Source organism: the organism of the source record quoted next, unplaced genomic scaffold (assembly GCF_019419815.1).
Source record: "Pyrus x bretschneideri cultivar Hongxiangsu unplaced genomic scaffold, Pyrus_bretschneideri_v1 Contig35, whole genome shotgun sequence".
Lineage (NCBI taxonomy): Eukaryota > Viridiplantae > Streptophyta > Magnoliopsida > Rosales > Rosaceae > Pyrus > Pyrus x bretschneideri.
The window spans coordinates 1,707,934-1,725,642 of record NW_025999668.1 but is presented as its reverse complement, the minus strand read 5'-3'; positions in this window follow the sequence as shown (position 1 = coordinate 1,725,642).

Sequence of the window (17,709 nt, the reverse complement as noted above, 5' to 3'; positions counted from 1 at the left end):
TTAAGTTCCTTCCTTCAAGCATGTTACAAAAACTAATTTTTATCATTTGTGATTACATGTGAATTCGTAAACTATAACGACAACCAAGCATAAACCAAAGAGTATGTCAAACGTCCATCCATGTTTGTAGCTTTCTTTAACCATCATGCAATTAGAAACCAAATCCTCATCATTGTGTTGGAAGGTGACCTACGACACAAACAAACACACAAAAACAACTCTTTTTGGGTTTTTCAAAACAATTTTTCAAATTTTTATGAGATTTTCGGATTTTTCAATCAACACACACTAAAACACTCTAAAATAGCTTAAAAACACATAAAAACAGTGGGAAACAAGTTTAGACATGTTAGGTGGTAATACCCTACGAATTTCATGCACAAATATCTCTAAACAGAATGTTACCCCCCCCCCCCACACTTAAACTAAACATTGTCCTCAATGTTTTAGACACAATTAAAAACACAATACACATAACATAAAGTAAGCAACAAAGGAAAGGGTTTAGGGATGCAAATCTGAGTGTGGAGCGATTCCCAAGTTCTTCCTTTGTTGATTGCATGGGTTGCCTCCCACGAAGCGCTTGCTTTAACGTCTTCCAGCCGGACGACGTTCTGCTCATTCCCCATTGGAGCCCACGGCATTCAATGGGATCTCCTCCACAACATGCTCGACAAAGTTCTCGTAGTAGGGTTTCAACCTATGGCCATTCACCTTGAATTCTTGTCCATTTTTCAAACTTTGTATTTGGACTGCACCATGCACAAAAACATTAGTGATAACAAATGGACCAACCCACTTAGAACGTAACTTACCGGGGAATAATCGAAGACGGGAATTGAATAGCAACACTTTCTGCCCGATTGAGAAGGTTTTGCCTCTAATCATCTTGTCATGAACGGCCTTAGTCTTCTCCTTGTAAATTCGGGCATTCTCATACGCCTCATGCCTAATCTCTTCAAGCTCGCTCAATTGTAGCTTCCTATGATTTCCAGCCGCGTCCACATCCATATTGAAGGTCTTGACCGCCCAATGTGCCTTATGCTCAAGCTCTACGGGTAAATGGCACGGCTTGCCATAGACTAACCGAAACGGGGACATACCAATGGGCGTTTTGTAAGCCGTTCGATAAGCCCACAGTGCATCCTCCAAACGCAAGCTCCAATCTTTTCTATTCGGCCCAACAGTCTTTTCCAGAATTTGCTTGATTTCTCGATTTGAAACTTCTACTTGGCCACTTGTTTGGGGATGATAAGGTGTAGAAACCTTATGCAACACGTTGTACTTCTTGAGCAACGCCGCAATGGTGCGGTTGCAAAAATGTGACCCACCATCGCTTATGAGCACTCGAGGCATCCCAAATCTAGAGAAAATGTTAGATTTTACAAAATCTGCAACAACTCTAGAATCATTAGTTCGGGTGGCTTTAGCTTCCACCCACTTCAACACATAATCAACGGCAAGTAAAATGTACGTAAAACCAAAAGACATAGGGAACGGGCCCATAAAATCAATACCCCATACATCAAAGATTTCAACAACAAGTATTGGGGTTTGCGGCATTTGGTCTCTTTGGCCTATACTTCCGGTCTTTTGACATCTATCACATGTTAAGCAAAAAGCCCTAGCATCTCTAAACAACGTAGGCCAATAAAAACCACTCTCAAGAACCTTAAACGCTGTGCGTTGTGTGCCAAAGTGTCCACCACATGCATATGTATGGCAAAAACTCAAAATGGAATTAAATTCAGATTCATGAACACAACGACGCACAATCTGATCAGGGCATATTTTCCACAAATAAGGGTCGTCCCAAACATAAAAACGTGCATCCTTTTTTAATTTATCACGTTGAGCCTTGCTTAAGGTGTTAGGAACTTGCTTAGACACCAGAAAATTAACCAAATCAGCATACCAAGGCTCACTTACCTGGATAGACATTAATTGCTCATCGGGAAAGGTTTCAGAAATTGGCGTTGCTTCCTCATGTATCATCCAACTTAGGTGGTCAGCCACCACATTCTCCACACCCTTCTTATCCCGAATCTCAATGTCAAACTCTTGTAAGAGCAAAAGCCATCGAATTAGTCTAGGCTTGGCCTCCTTCTTCGTGAGCAAATACTTGAGAGCTGCATGATCAGTAAAAATAATAATTTTAGTCCCAAGTAAGTATGACCGAAACTTATCTAATGCAAATACCACAGCAAGTAATTCTTTTTCAGTGGTTGAGTAATTTAATTGAGCATCATTTAATGTTCTAGATGCATAATAAATAACATAAGGTTGTTTGTCCTTTCGCTGCCCCAAAACAGCACTAATCGCATAATCCGAAGCATCGCACATCAACTCGAATGGAAGGCTCCAATCTGGAGGTGTGATAATGGGAGCCGAAGTGAGAGCCTCCTTGAGGTGCTTGAAAGCCGTGGAGCATGCATCATCAAACTCAAACGCCACCTCTTTTTGTAGCAATCGGCATAGTGGCTGTGCAATCTTTGAGAAATCCTTTATGAACCGCCTATAAAAACCTGCATGACCAAGAAACGAACGAACCTCTCTAACCGAAGTTGGAGCGGGTAAATGACGAACAAGGTCTACCTTAGATTTATCTACTTCAATGCCTTTTTCAGAAATAATATGTCCTAAAACAATACCTTGTTTAACCATGAAGTGACATTTTTCCCAATTAAGCACAAGATTAGTTTCCACACAACGGTTCAAAATCAAACTAAGATTACTCAAACACCCATCAAATGAATTACCAAACACACTAAAATCATCCATAAAAACCTCAATAATTTTCTCGACATAATCAGAAAATATGCTCATCATGCATCTTTGAAATGTAGCAGGTGCATTACATAAACCAAATGGCATGCGACGATAAGCAAATGTACCAAAGGGGCATGTAAAAGTAGTCTTTTCTTGATCATCCGGTGCAATAACAATTTGATTATACCCAGAGTATCCATCAAGAAAACAATAAAATGAATGGCCCGCTAACCTTTCCAACATTTGGTCTAGGAACGGCAATGGGAAGTGGTCCTTCCTCGTGGTGGCGTTTATCTTCCTATAATCCGTGCACACGCGCCAACCGGTTTGGATTCGGGTGGGCACTAGCTCATTCTCCGCGTTCTCCACAACCGTCACTCCAGATTTCTTCGGCACACATTGGATAGGTGACACCCACTTACTATCCGAGATTGGATAGATGACTCCGCAATCTAAAAGCTTGATTATTTCCTTCTTCACAACTTCCATCATAGGAGGGTTAAGACGGCGTTGAGCCTCTCTAGTTGGTTTGGCCCCCTCCTCAAGAAATATGTGATGCATGCATGTAGCGGGACTAATACCTTTGATATCGGCCAACGTCCAACCTAAGGCAGATTTGAACTCCTTCAAAACACGCACTAGTTTTTCCTCTTCTTGTGCCGTGAGTGATGAAGAAATGATGGCCAGTAATGTCTCCTCTTCCCCCAAGAAAATGTACTTCAAATGTCCCGGTAATGGTTTGAGATCAAGGGTAGGTGCCTGAACTATGGATGGAAGCAATTTATTAGTCGAAATGGGAATTGACTCAAATTTAGAAAACTTACCCTCGTTCCTAGGAAGTGACTCTAGGGCAGCAACCAACTCCATGCATTCCTCACTAGGATGCACGGCATGGAGTGAAGAGTGTGTGCCGTGGGTTTTCAACAATCCCCCTCCATTGGTTTTGAGTTCCATGCTTCTTGTAATGACATTTTCAAGTGCATCGTCATTCAAATCGTCGAGATATCCCTGCGCCAAAGAATCAATTATATCAATAGAAAAGCATGAATTGTCATCACTAGGGTATTTAATGGAATCAGAAAGATTAAAATTAACAACTTCCCCATCGAATTCCATGGACAAAGTTCCACTATACACATCAATCTTCGTCCGGGCCGTCTTCATGAATGACCTTCCAAGTAGAATGGGCAACGAAGGAGCATGGTCCGATTCATCCATTTCGAGGACATAGAAATCTGCCGGGAAGACCAAATGATTAACCTGCACAAGAACATCTTCCAAAACTCCCTTTGGATAGGCGTTAGATCTATCGGCCAATTGTATTATTACCCCATCATTTTTCAATGCTCCTAAGTTCATAGATGCATAAATGGAATATGGCATAACATTTATAGAAGCACCTAAATCAAGCATGGCAGATTCAAATCTAGTATTCCCAATGACACAAGGAATGGTAAAGCTACCTGGATCCTTGCATTTGGGCGGTAGTTTGCGTTGCAAGATGGCGGACACATTCTCACCTACCTTTACCACTTCCTTAGTCGACATCCTCTTCCTAGTGGTGCAAAGCTCCTTTAAAAACTTGGCATATCTCGGGACTTGCTTTATTGCATCCAACAGGGGTATATTCACTTGAACTTTACGAAACGTCTCAAGGATGTCCTTTTCAGCTTCTTCTTTCTTCGTTTGCCTGAACCTACTAGGAAAAGGGACATTCGAAGGGAAAACATTAGTAGGAACTGAATTTAACACATTTTTACCTTTATTGGCCGAATTGGGCAGATTTGGGACCATAGAGACTTGCGGCAAAGGTATGTCCACCTTTGCCGTGGGTTGCCTTGATTCCTCCTCTTCGATTCTTCGTTTTTCATCCTCTTCGGGGCTTGATGGTAGTGGTGTAGGACCTGCCCCGACTTCTTTTCCACTTCTCAAAAGTATGGCCTTTGCGCTTTCGAAACCTCCCTTCGGATTTGGAATGGTGGAACTAGGGAGTTGTCCGGGATCTCGAAACTTACCTACAAACTCGGCAATCTGGCCAATTTGTTTCTCAAGTTGATCCACCCTCTTATCTTGGTTTTGCATAGCCTTCGCTTGATCTTCCTGCCCATTAGACAACTTAGTTAGTATTTTAAGAAGTGCATCATTGTCAAGAGACGTACCTGAGGCACTTGGGCCGGATTGGGCTTGATTTTGGGGTGGGCCGTAGGGTTTGGGAAAGAACCCCGGGGGTTGTTGCCTAAAGCCTCCTTGGTTCTGAGGTTGCTGGGAATCCCTCCACTTGAAATTTGGGTGGTCTCGCCACCCCGGATTATACGTGTTGGAGTACGGATCATGTCTTGACTGATTTTGGCTTTGAAAACCAATGGCATTCGCACTCTCCCATCCGCCATTCTCAATGAGTTGAGGACACTTTTCAGAGGCATGTCCTTGGATAGAACATACGCCACATACCACAGGTCATTGCATCTTCATTCCCTCAGCCATCTGTGAAACAATAGAAGTAAGGTTAGCCAATTGTGAATGAAGATCGGACGTTGAACTTACCTCATGTACTTGGTGCCGTGGGGGTCCTCTTTGGCCTACTCCCTCATACTGTTGAGCATTCAATGCTCGGTTAGCGATCAAGACCTTGGCATCCCTGGGCGTTTTGTCCACCAATGCTCCACCCGCCGATGCGTCAAGCATTTGTCGTTCAATTGGCAGGAGCCCCTCATAGAAGTATTGCAGAAGCAACTCCTCCTTCATCTGGTGCTGTGGACAAGAAGCAACAAGAGATTTAAAACGTTCATAGTACGTAGGAAAAGACTCACCATCTTCTTGTTGGATTCCACTTATCCTTTTTCGTAAAAGGATGATTCGAGAAGTTGGGAAAAACTTCTCCAGAAAGGCCCTCTTCATGCTCTCCCACGATGTAACGGTTCCGGGAGCTAACTCATATAACCAATCTTTGGCTTTATCCATCAAAGAGAATGGAAAAGCCTTCATCTTCAAGATATTCCCGTCAACAGTGACGGGAGTCATACTAGAACAAACTACTTCAAATTCTTTCAAATGTTTGTTAGGATCTTCCATGGACAAGCCATGGTATTTAGGAATATGATGAAGCAAACTTGACTTTAATTCAAACTCATCCGTCTTACCTTGGGCAGCCGTGGGGTATTGAATGCACAAGGGTGCGGCATTATCCAAACCTGAGGCGGAAAGCTCCTTAAGTGTCCTGTTGTCTACGGCCATGTCTTGTGGCTCTTCAAATGCCCTTGCCGTGGCTTCCTCAAAGATCCCAGTCGTGGCCTCTTCTTCCTCTTCTAGGCCTTGTTCTTCAAGCTCAGGTTCTGGGCTTGGTGGATTCGACTCGTGGTGCTTCTTCCTTCGTCTCAAAGTCCTCTCAAAATCGCTGTCAAAGTTTGAGATATGCTCACGAATCGGTTGAGAACTCCGAGTCATGCACTAGTACCTAAAACAAGGAAAATAAAACAAAATCAGAAACTTCAACAAAATAAATAAATAAACAGAAATTAAACAATCCAAGGGATTAGCAAAGTTGCTAATCCCCGGCAACGGCGCCAAAAATTTGATGCGAACTAAGTAAGCACACAAATTTAAAACCCTCTTGTGACAATTGTAGTATATAAATAAGTAGGGATCGTTCTTAACCGAGGATTAGGAGGGATTGCAAAATCACTTGGAAACTGACTCAAAAACGTAAAACAAACGTTAAAAACACTAAACTAGACTCAAAGAATGTAAAACTAAACAATAAAAATACTAAAACAAATCAAAAGACTCAAAGAATACAAAACACTTATAAACACAAACTAAGACACTTTCTAACTAAATTAGACACTAAGGTAAAGGGGGATTGGTTTTGGACGAGATTAAACTAAATACACAGATTGTAATTTAAAGGCAGAATATAAATATGAATGTGATGAAATATGGAATGAATGCTAGCTAGAAGGTTCTTCTCCACACATGTTACACTTGCATACAAAATGATTTTCAATTGGTCTTTCGATAAATTATGAAACTCAACACCCCGGGTTAATTAGGTCCGCTTAAATTAACCGTCAAGTTTTCCTTAAGTTAATGAATTGGATGATTGCATGCGACAACCCAAAGCATTCCCCACAAGTTCCCTACATGAATTGCATAATAGAGATACAAGCAAGAATCATTAAGCACATTGAAAACTATAAGTATTGACGAGGCATTCGTTACTATGATTGCATGAAACTTATGCCAAGAATTTATTTAACGCGATTGTTTATAAGCAACCTCCACTACTTGTGAAAATAAGTTCATAACTATTAGGTGAAATTCACTTATATTCTAGCGTCATATTCATGCATGAAAATTAAGCGTGCACTCTCAATCAACATACATAAATAAGTTATCGATCAAGCAGTTAAACAAATTGAATCCACAACTTATGAAATTCCAACCAAATATAATCAATTCATATTGCAAGCATAAACATGGTTTCGAATCACCCCCTAGCTAACTAGGGGAATTTAGCCTCTCATGTCCACAAAAAGAGAAATACAATTGAATTTAAACATAAAGCACAAAGGAATGATTACACCTAAAACGCCCAACGAATCCACTTGAATTGGTGCGCGTCGAAGCTCCTCTTTCCTCTTCTCCTTGCTGCGGCAGATTGGGTTTTTTGATGATTTTGGGTGAATTTCTGGGTTATAGATAGGTTTTATGGTGGTTTAATGGCTCGGCAATGGGTGTGGATGGTGTAGGAAGGCTTGTGAGGTGGCTGCAATGGGGGGAATGGCTGCGGCAATTGGGAATTATGGGAGAATTTTGGGAGGTTAGTCACGGCTGAGAAGAAAAATAGGAAAAATGGTGGCTACGGCTTTTTTAAGAGAATGGAGGGACTTAGGGTTTAATAATGGGAAAGGATTTGTGAATGAATGAGAGGGGAATGGTAGTCCACGGCTTGGGAATGTGAATTAGGTTTTTTTGTTTTTTGATTATGGGAAGGAATGGGAATAAGTGGCTGAATGCATATGGAAGGAGAGGTGCGGCTGCAAGCAATAAGGCTAGGGTTTAGAATTAGGGTTTAATGCATGAAATGGCCAGAAATACCCCCCCTTGCATGGCAAGGAAAGGGAGTTGGTTTAAAGCCCACGGCCAAGGGTTTTAAGGGCCCTATGGCCTTTGTTTTGTGTCCTAAAGCGCCTACAAGGATTTCAAAGTGGCTAGAAAATGCGGACGTTTAAGATTAGGAAAGGTTACCAAAACGGGAAACTTAGGGTCAACTTTCCTAAAATAGGAAACCTTGTTTAAGTAGGATTCCTCGTTTTGGTAAGAATTCATCGTTGGCGTAGGAATTCGTCGTTTCTTCAAATCTTCAACTCATTCATTCCTCTTTCGCTCCAAAAGACTCCAATTTGCATCTTCTTGCACATTTTGGCCTTATACTCTGAAAATACACAAAAGTGGCTTTAAACACTAAAATAGCTAAATAAACACAACATAAATGCACGAGAACAAGCTAATTAAATCGCATGAATATGCTCCTATCAATGTCCACTTGGACTCCAAATTGAATTGTGTTGGTCGACACTTGGAAGGTGACAAAGCCATAAAGTGTAGTATAGTGGAATATGTGAATAAATTTAAACCTAAAAGTGCCTTAGTATAAGATTGCGCTGTGAGCAAGAATGAACCCATTTCATAGATGATGTCAGAGCATGAGTACAGTACAATAAGATAGGGTGAGAATTATACCATCGGGGTAATCGTCTACACCTAGATTTGCCAAGAATCCTTGTCGATACGAAAGCTAAGCTGCTAAAACCTAGAGGGGCGCAAAACAAGGGTGAGTGATCCTGGAAATAAAGTTTTAATAAAAACCTTTTGAAAATGTTATAACCCCTCACCATAAAGCAAGTATAGTTTCCAAAATATACAGACTACGTATAGTATGAAAATACCTACTATAGCCTATAGAATTACAAGATTGCCATACGTCACAACATTGCGTAAATGAACATATAACAACTAGTAACACATAATCTCGCCTAAGAAAACATATCATATAGAGTGCTCATCAACACATGCTGACACATGAGTTCATGCAGATGTATTCTGACATGAACATGCCTGGGTGTAATAATAATATACGCTTTAGTGCTACAATTGATGCGAGAATTATACGCACACAAATTAAACCCTCTTTTTGACAATTGTAGTATAGATATAAGTAGGGATCGTTCTTAACCGGGGATTATGAGGGATTGCAAAATCACTTGGAAACTGACTCAAAAACGTAAAATAAAGTTTAAAACACTAAACTAGACTCAAAGAATGCAAAACTAAACATTTAAAACACTAAAACAAACGAAAGGACTCAAAACAGCCCCAAAACACTCAAAACTACCTTAAAAACACAATCTGGGCAGTTTTGAGCACTTTGGTGAATTTGGACGAATGTGTGTAATAAATTGAATCAAAACACTTATAAACACAAACTAAGACACTTTAACACTAAACTAGACTCAAAGAATGCAAAACTAAACACTTAAAACACTAAAACAAACCAAAAGACTCAAACAGCACCCAAAACACTCAAAACTGCCTTAAAAACACTTTCTGGGCAGTTTTGAGCACTTTGACTACTTTGGACGAAATTGGGTAATAAAATGAATCAAAACACTTAGAAACAAAAACTAAGACACTTTCTAACTAAGTTGGACACTAAATTAAGGGGGGATGAGTTTTTGACGAAATTAACTAAAATGCACAGATTGTAATTAAAAACAGATTGTAAAGATGAATGTGATGGAATTGAATGGATGGGATGGCTAGCTAAGGGGTTCATCTCCACACATGTTACACTTGCATAATAAAAAGATTTCCAATTGCATTTCAATAAACCATGAATTCTCAACACCCCAAGTTAACCGTGATGCACTAATTAACCTTCAAATCTTCCTAACGTTATTGAATTGGATGATTGCATACGACAACCCAAAACATTCCCCACAAGTCCCCTACATGATTGCATAATAGAGATACAAGCAAGAATCATTACGCTCTATGAAAATTATAAGTGTTGACGAGGCATTCGTTACTATGATTGCATGAAACTTATGCCAAGAATTCGTTTAACGCGATTGTTTATAAGCAACCTCCACTACTTGTGAATATAAGTTCGTAACTATTAGGTGAAACTCACTTATATTCTAGCGTCATATTCATGCATGAAAATTAAGCGTATACTCTCAATAAACATACATAAATAAGTTATCAATCAAACAGTTAAACAAATTGAATCCACAACTTATGAAACGCAATTAGAAGTAATCAAATCAAAATGCAAGCATAAACATATATTTCGAATCCCCCCCTAGCCAAGGGGGGGTTTAGTTCCTCATACGTACAAAACAAAGAGAATTGAAATTAAACATTGGAATCGAGGAAAAGAAACACCTAAACATTCCAACAACTCAAACTTGAATTGTATGAACGTTTAGGCACTCTTCTCCTCCTCTTCGTTGTAGCACAAGGTCTAAGGATAGGTTTGGAGGGATGGGGAGTTATGGATGGTGTAGAATGATGTGTTTAGGATAGGGATGGATGTAAGGGACCTCAAGGCTTCTTTTTGGGCAGAAAATATGAAGAATGGTGAAGTATGGATGTGTTATAGAGAGGGGATGAATTTCTGGCGTGAATGGTGAATGAATTGTGTATGAATGGGAATGAATCCATTGTGGCTGCAATGGATGCTTATTTATAGGTGAAAAGGAGAGAATATGACAGCTAAGAACTTGGTGGAAATCTGGAATGGTGATGGGAGATGCATGTGGCTGATTTGTGAAGGGAATGCATATGGATTAAAGTGGAATGACAGCTAGGTTATGATGATGAATGCATGTGCAAAGTTGGTTGAATGATTATGGGTGCATGTGGCTGATTTATATGAAGGGAATGCATGTGGAATGAATGTGTGAATGATGGCAGATTGTGTATGTGAATGATTAGGGTGAATGTGCATGTGCTTTGACAGCTAGGTTGAATAAATTAAAGGGAGTGCATGTGGCTTGGCTTGAATGATTGGAATGCAATCTGAAATGGGATGTGTTGGTGTGAATTTCTGGTACAAAGGGCCTCCTTTGGTCTTCAATTTCGTCCATCTACTTGGCTTCAAGTATATGCAATCCATTTAACGCCCCAAACTACTCCAAAATGCACCCTTTTGCATACTTTGCCCTTAGAACCTGAAAACACACAAAAGAAGCATAAAGGACTAAAATAACTAAAGAAACATAACGTAAATGTACGAGAACAAGCCATTTAAGTCGCATGAATATGCTCCTATCAACAATCACGTGAAGACTGAAGCTATTAGTGGTCACATACGAGTCGAAGTTGATTATTGCAACATGTACGACAGGACTGACACCTACTTGGATCCAAGGTGAGCGTACAGTGCGAATGTGAATATACACGTGAACGACTGGCCCCGGCCATGGGCGAGCACTAACACCGGTACAGCAAACGATGAACAAATAACATAATTATAATCATGCAACAACCATTCAACAATTCTAGCCAATATCATATTATTCATGACCATAAATGTAATTAAGGCATTCCCTTATAGTAAGCTTACATGTGCATTCCGTAGGATTATTTCATCATTTCCCAACAATAAGGCATTTCGTATAAATGTAAGTTTAATCATGGCAATCATGTAGGGAATTTATTTATAAATGTATATATGGAAACTAACCAATATATATGTATAGATCAAAGAAAAGACTCACTCACAGATCACATCGTCGAGTCAAACCTGTTCGAACTTGAATAGCCGAAGTCATTGATAATAATTGCACCTAAGCATAATATTAGGACACATTAGTAAAACTCCACTAAAACAATTAAATTTGGAAAAATGGAGTGGGGATTTGGAATCAGGGCGTCGAATTACGCTAGGAGGGGTCCCGGGCAAATTTTGTATAAAGTCAACGGTTAATCCTAAAAAGTCAACCGAGACGTTCCGGTGGTCAGCTGCATTAAAACTTTAGAATTTCATTAAATGGATGTCAAAAATGGATTCAGAATGTCAAAATTAGCCTAGGAAGGCTTTCGAGAAAATTTTGAAAAATCGACATAAGGAATATTCCAAGAATATTCTCAACCCATTTGGAAAATTGGGCTAGGCTAGAAACATTGGCCCAAGGTTTGGGCCGGTTAAGCTACGAATTTGGGCCTAAGAGCTTTTTTTTTTTTTTTCTCTTCTTCTTCTTCTCTGGCCGGTTGCTGCTACAATCGCCAAATAATTCCCAACTCTAACCACTTAATTTCTTCACTAAACCTAGCCTTCTAATATATCAAATCGAAGCTCAAAGGACAAGGAATCGAAATATACATTTGGTTCCCTCAACCGTGGCCTGAGTTGGCCAGAAAACGGCCCAAAAACTGCCAAAAAATATGGAAAGTTCCTCCCTGAAGTGGTTTTTGCAATGACGCCACCAAAACTCACGTTTAAGTAGTCAATCGTCGTTAGAATGAGGAAGGGAGGCAAAAAGAGGTGGTTTAAACCTTACCTTGCTCAGAGTCAACAAAACTCGCCTGTGTTTTGTCAGAGAGGAAGTGTACAGTGATCGTTGTCACTGTCAAGATCCCAGAGTTTTGGCCTAGGTTGAGAAAATAGATGAAGTGACGATGGTGGTGCTAGTTCACAGGGGAGAATGAACTCTATAATGTCGTCGGTGAGGTGAGGTATCACTGGGGATCGCATAGAGAGAGAAGAGTGTTAGAGTGAGGGAGAGACAATAGAGGATAAAGAGGAGAGAGAAGGAAGTGAGAGTTTCCTTGAGCATGGTTGTGATAGTGGCCACCTCGCCTGAGTGGCGATGGTATGGTGGTGCTGTGGTTGGTTCTTGGCCTTTTTGGCCTTTGCTCTTCAGATAAGAAGATGATAATGAGGGAAAGAGAGGTGAGGGATGAGGGAGAGAGTAAGGTGTCAACCATTTAGTGGAGGATGGGATGAAGGAATTTGAAAAATGGGAAAAAGGGTGTCCCGAGAGATAGGGAGACATGAGAGTAGTGAAGAAATGGGCGTGGGCCCCACATGTCTCACAAAACAATACAAAATATCTTTCAAAATGGAATTACTCATAAGCCCTTTTCGATCGTAGTTCCATAAAATCTTCATCGTAGTTCCAATTTCGATTCTACTTGCGCCTACGCGTTCGTACCATCGAGTACTTCGAGAATACGACAAAATAGTAACTTGTATGCGTCACTAAAATACGGTCAACGAAAGGCAAAGTCCTTGCCTCTAGGGACATTTCTGTCAATTCACACTTTTAAAATTTATAATATCGTAAAATTAGGGACGGGTTGTCACAATTTTCTTTTTATTGTAATCATTTTTAATTTATATGCCATATAATATAGAATTTTAAATTCCATACCATGTTAGGTAATTAATATCAAACATATGAAAATACATATTAATAGCAATAATAAGTTGTACAAAGTCAAGGGACTTTGATCAAAAATTGAATATCATTAAGGTTAGTCAAAGAATGTTAGTGGCTAAGGACTGGATCCAAAATCTCTCTAAAAAAAATATGAACACGATAATGATGGTGAGGTCATTCACTGCCGATACAGGGAGGGCTTTCATTTAAGTCTAATAAGCATTGGGGCCCTTTTAGGGTTTTCAATTAAAATAATTTATTACTTAATTCTATAATGTACATATTCACAAATTTATTAAACCTACCAATTTGTTTAGTTACTTGGTAGTGTCACCTTGTTTGAGTATGGTTGTTTACACTCTTTAATTTTAGGTTTTTTAAGTCAAAATGGTCATTGAGATTTGTATAACTCCTCACTTTGGTGCTTGAGATTTGAAACCAATAGAAGAGGTCCCTGAAATTGTCAACCATCAATCATTTTGGTCCTTGGTTGAAAAATTATGTTAAATAGGGATCAAAATGACAAAATTACCCTCAATTAATAAACAATAGGCCAAAATGATTTGATCAAAATTGACAGTATTTTTGTCATTTTATTCTTATTTTATGGAGATTTTCACAGAATGGCCAAAATTATTAATTTTAGACAAACTCTGAGACCAATTCTATCTATTTTCAATCTCAGGAATCTAAATGAGGAGTTATGCAAATCTCATGACCATTTTGGCTAAAAATCCTTAATTTTATGATTATTAAAAAATTACTACTATAATTTAGTGCTTGTATTGGGAAATTTGAGGTTGAATTTCTATTAGTGAGAGTTCGATACTTGAATTATTATGGTTGCACTTTGTATGACTTATCCTAAAATTCTAACCTCTTAGTGTAAATATACCTGTGTATTGAGAAAAATCATATGACAATTAATAAAATGGGAAATAGCCTTAAAATCATTCATGTGGGAAAATCACCCTTTGATCCCATTGTTATCAGTCCTAAAATAGCTAGCAAACTTTTTTTTTTTTTTTTTTTAATTTCTTTTCAGAAACTGATAATAGCATAACCTAGGGCCGAGGCCAAAGAAAAACAGAAAGCCACCACAGGCCAACAAAGAACAACGAGAAACAGGTAAAGCTACGACACGAAGGCATCCTCCTATCACCTATAACCTGTTATACAAAAAGCTATGGTGGAGGACAAGGAAGACCATCCTTGTTAAGTACACGAACAAACGAAGATAGGGGTTGATGAACCTAGATAAAGTCGCACATCTTTGCTCCAACATTCGACGCCACAAAATCTGCCACTCAATACTTACCTTTAGCCAAGAGATAATCCTTTCGAATTCAACTTCACCACAACCCGCTCAAAGCCCCACTGCCTAGCTACCATACATCCCTCCAAAATCCCTTTCACCTTAGCCACCATCGTAATAGGGGTCCTAAACCTCTATTCTCCTTACCATTAAGCAATGAAAAACAGAGTCACAAATTACTACGCTGATATGGCAACCCCCGATAGCCCTCTTCCAGCTAGCATCCACATTCACTTTAACCACCCTAACCACCAGCGGAGACCAACAAGAGAAACTATAGGTCAGTCCGCTGTCGATCTATGCATCAAGCTGTGGTTTGAGTAGGCATACATAAATGAAGAAGCAACCATGGAAATAGTAAGAGTGGTTTTCGTCGGGGATGAAAGCCAGGATTCATAGATAACCTTACATTTTGCCTTCCAAATAGATCAACAAGTAAAAGTATTATAAAGCAGAGCATTGCTTTTATCTTCCTTCAACCCCGAATGATTACACCACATCTCCTCAAGCCAAGTAAACAAGGTAAAAACCAAGGATTTCATGATTTTAAGACCCAACATACCCCCAAACCAAACCATATCCACCCAAGGGCAAAGAAGTAGAACATGTTCAATGGATTCCTTGTATTCCGAACAAATGCGATAGATAGGGAAGGGAGCACAACCTCTTCGGAAAAGATTTACCATTAAAGCAAAAGCTCCATGCACTGCTCTCCACATAAAATGTTTGACGTTTGGGGGGAGGGGGTAGATAAAGACCAAATGCGCTTCCAGACACTCGAGCCAACACCCGTCGACGAAGAAGAAGGTCGGAGATCCTGAACCTAATGGTTAAGATCATGGGTCCAATGATATCTCGACCACACCAAGAAACGCCCTTTATGATCAAAAGGCTAAGCCAAACAATCCCAATGTCCAAGGGCACCAATCGGAGTATCGATGATACCCTGTCTATCATCCACCGCCACCAGCCCATCCATCTCTTCCACTAACCAAGACTGAGACTGAGCATCAATAAGAGAGGAGACACTCCTCGAAGGGTCCAACACAACACCCGGGCCCAGGCCAGGGTGCCCCGAGCCCAAGACCTGAACCCAGCGGTCCACCCAAACCCACACAATTTATCATCCATAATCTGCTAGTGCACTCCCTTAGCAATAACTTCTCTACCTGCCAGGAGGCTAGCCCACGCCTAGGATGCCCTTCCCCCCTTTGGAGCATCAAGGAAAGAACAATTAGGGAAATATCTCCCCTTGATAACCTTGGCCCACAAAGACTCGAGTTCGTGAATCAAACGCCAACATTGCTTTGCCAACAAGTGGAGATTAAAATCCTTCAAAGTCTGGAAACCCATTGCTTTGCCAACTAACCCAATGGATTTTTCTCTCCCCCTTTTTTGTCCCCACCAGAAGTTAGCAATCGTAGCATTAATATCATTACAAATATTGTCTGGGAAACAAAAAATATTCATTGGATAAGCTAGCATGGCTGGGGCAACAGCCTTGATTAAAACTTCCCCACTAGCTTGAGAAAGAAGACCATTTTTCCACCCTTGAATCTTGGCCGTAATTTGATCCTTTATGTAGGCTAGAGCTTTGCGTTTCGATTTTCCCCAAACCGTAGGAATGCCAAGATAATTCCCTGGGTCATCCACTTGCTGCATACCCAAGATATTGCACACTTTAGCACGAAGACCAACAGGGTTTTTAGCTCCAAAGAAAATAGATGGTTTTTGCATACTGACTTCCTGCCCTGAAGCACGGCAATATGTATTAAGAAATTGCATCAGATTTTGACAGTTACCAGTGGAGGCACAGAGGAAAAGGAGAGTGTCATCTGTAAATAGTAAGTGGGATAGAGTAGGACCGGTGCTGCTAATTTTAATACCATCAATGAAGCCCTTTTCAACAGCTTCATGAATAAGTCTCGAGAGCACATCCGTAACAATGAGAAATAGATATGGAGATAGGGGATCACTCTGCTATAGACCCCTAGTTGGCTTGAATCGTCTCCCTTGTTAACTATTAATGAGAACCGAGAAATTAACCGTAGACACACACTCCATCACCATATCAATCCATCACTGGTTGAAACCCATTCGAACCATGATAGCTTCCAAGAAATCCTACTCAATACGATCATAGGCCTTGTTCATATCAATTTTTTATAGCAAGCTCAATTTAATTTTCACCTTTCTCAGTTTCAAAAAATGGAAAACTTCATGAGCCACAAGAATGTTGTCTTGGATTTGCCTTCCTTCAACAAAAGCAGTTTGGGCAGGGGAGATGATACTGGGGAGCCATGGTTTCAGCCTATTTTCCAACACCTTGGAAAAGATTTTGTAGGAATAATTGCATAAGCTAATAGGCCACAACTGATTCACCGAGGTAGGGTTAGCAGTCTTCAGGATAAGCACAATGTGGGTGGAGTTTAAATTTCTAGGATTTCCTCCACTGTGAGCAAAATCCTAGATTAGCCCATTTACATCGTCCACAATTATGTCCCAATAAGAGTGATAGAACACCCCCTGAAATCCATCCGGACCCGGAGCTTTCATCCCCCCCATCTAGAACACATCTTCCTTGATTTCCTCTAAAGAGATTGATTTCGAAAGATAAGAGTTCATCGCCTCCGAAATAGATGCGTGAATACACCCAAGCATTGAGCCCCACTCCCGCCGACCTCCAGTGGTAAACAACTTCATAAAATGATCATTAACAGTCCGCTTAATGCCGACCTCGCTCACCCACCATTCCCTTGTCCCGTCCTAAATCTCCAAAACTTTATTAGTGCATTGCCGTTGGATTGTAGTTTGATGGAAGAAACGGGAATTAGAGTCCCTTTCTCTCAGCCATTTCACACAGGATCAGTGCCGCCAAAAAAGCTAGCAAACTTAAGTACTCACGTTGCCACTTAGTACTATGGTAGGTATTCCTCTTTACTCATAAGTGAGAGATCTTAAGTTCGATTCTCACCAAAGTTGAATTTGAAGCACATTATTGCTAGCTCATTGAGGTTAAGCCCACTATTATTTGTTATTAAAAAAAACAAAACTAATTAAGTACTCACGTTGAGCTTATCACTTGTAATGGAATCTTCTAGTATACATGGTTTAACTATTTATTATTTTTGGCTCAACAAATATTTGTTGTTTTGTGGCATGCATATATAAAATTGA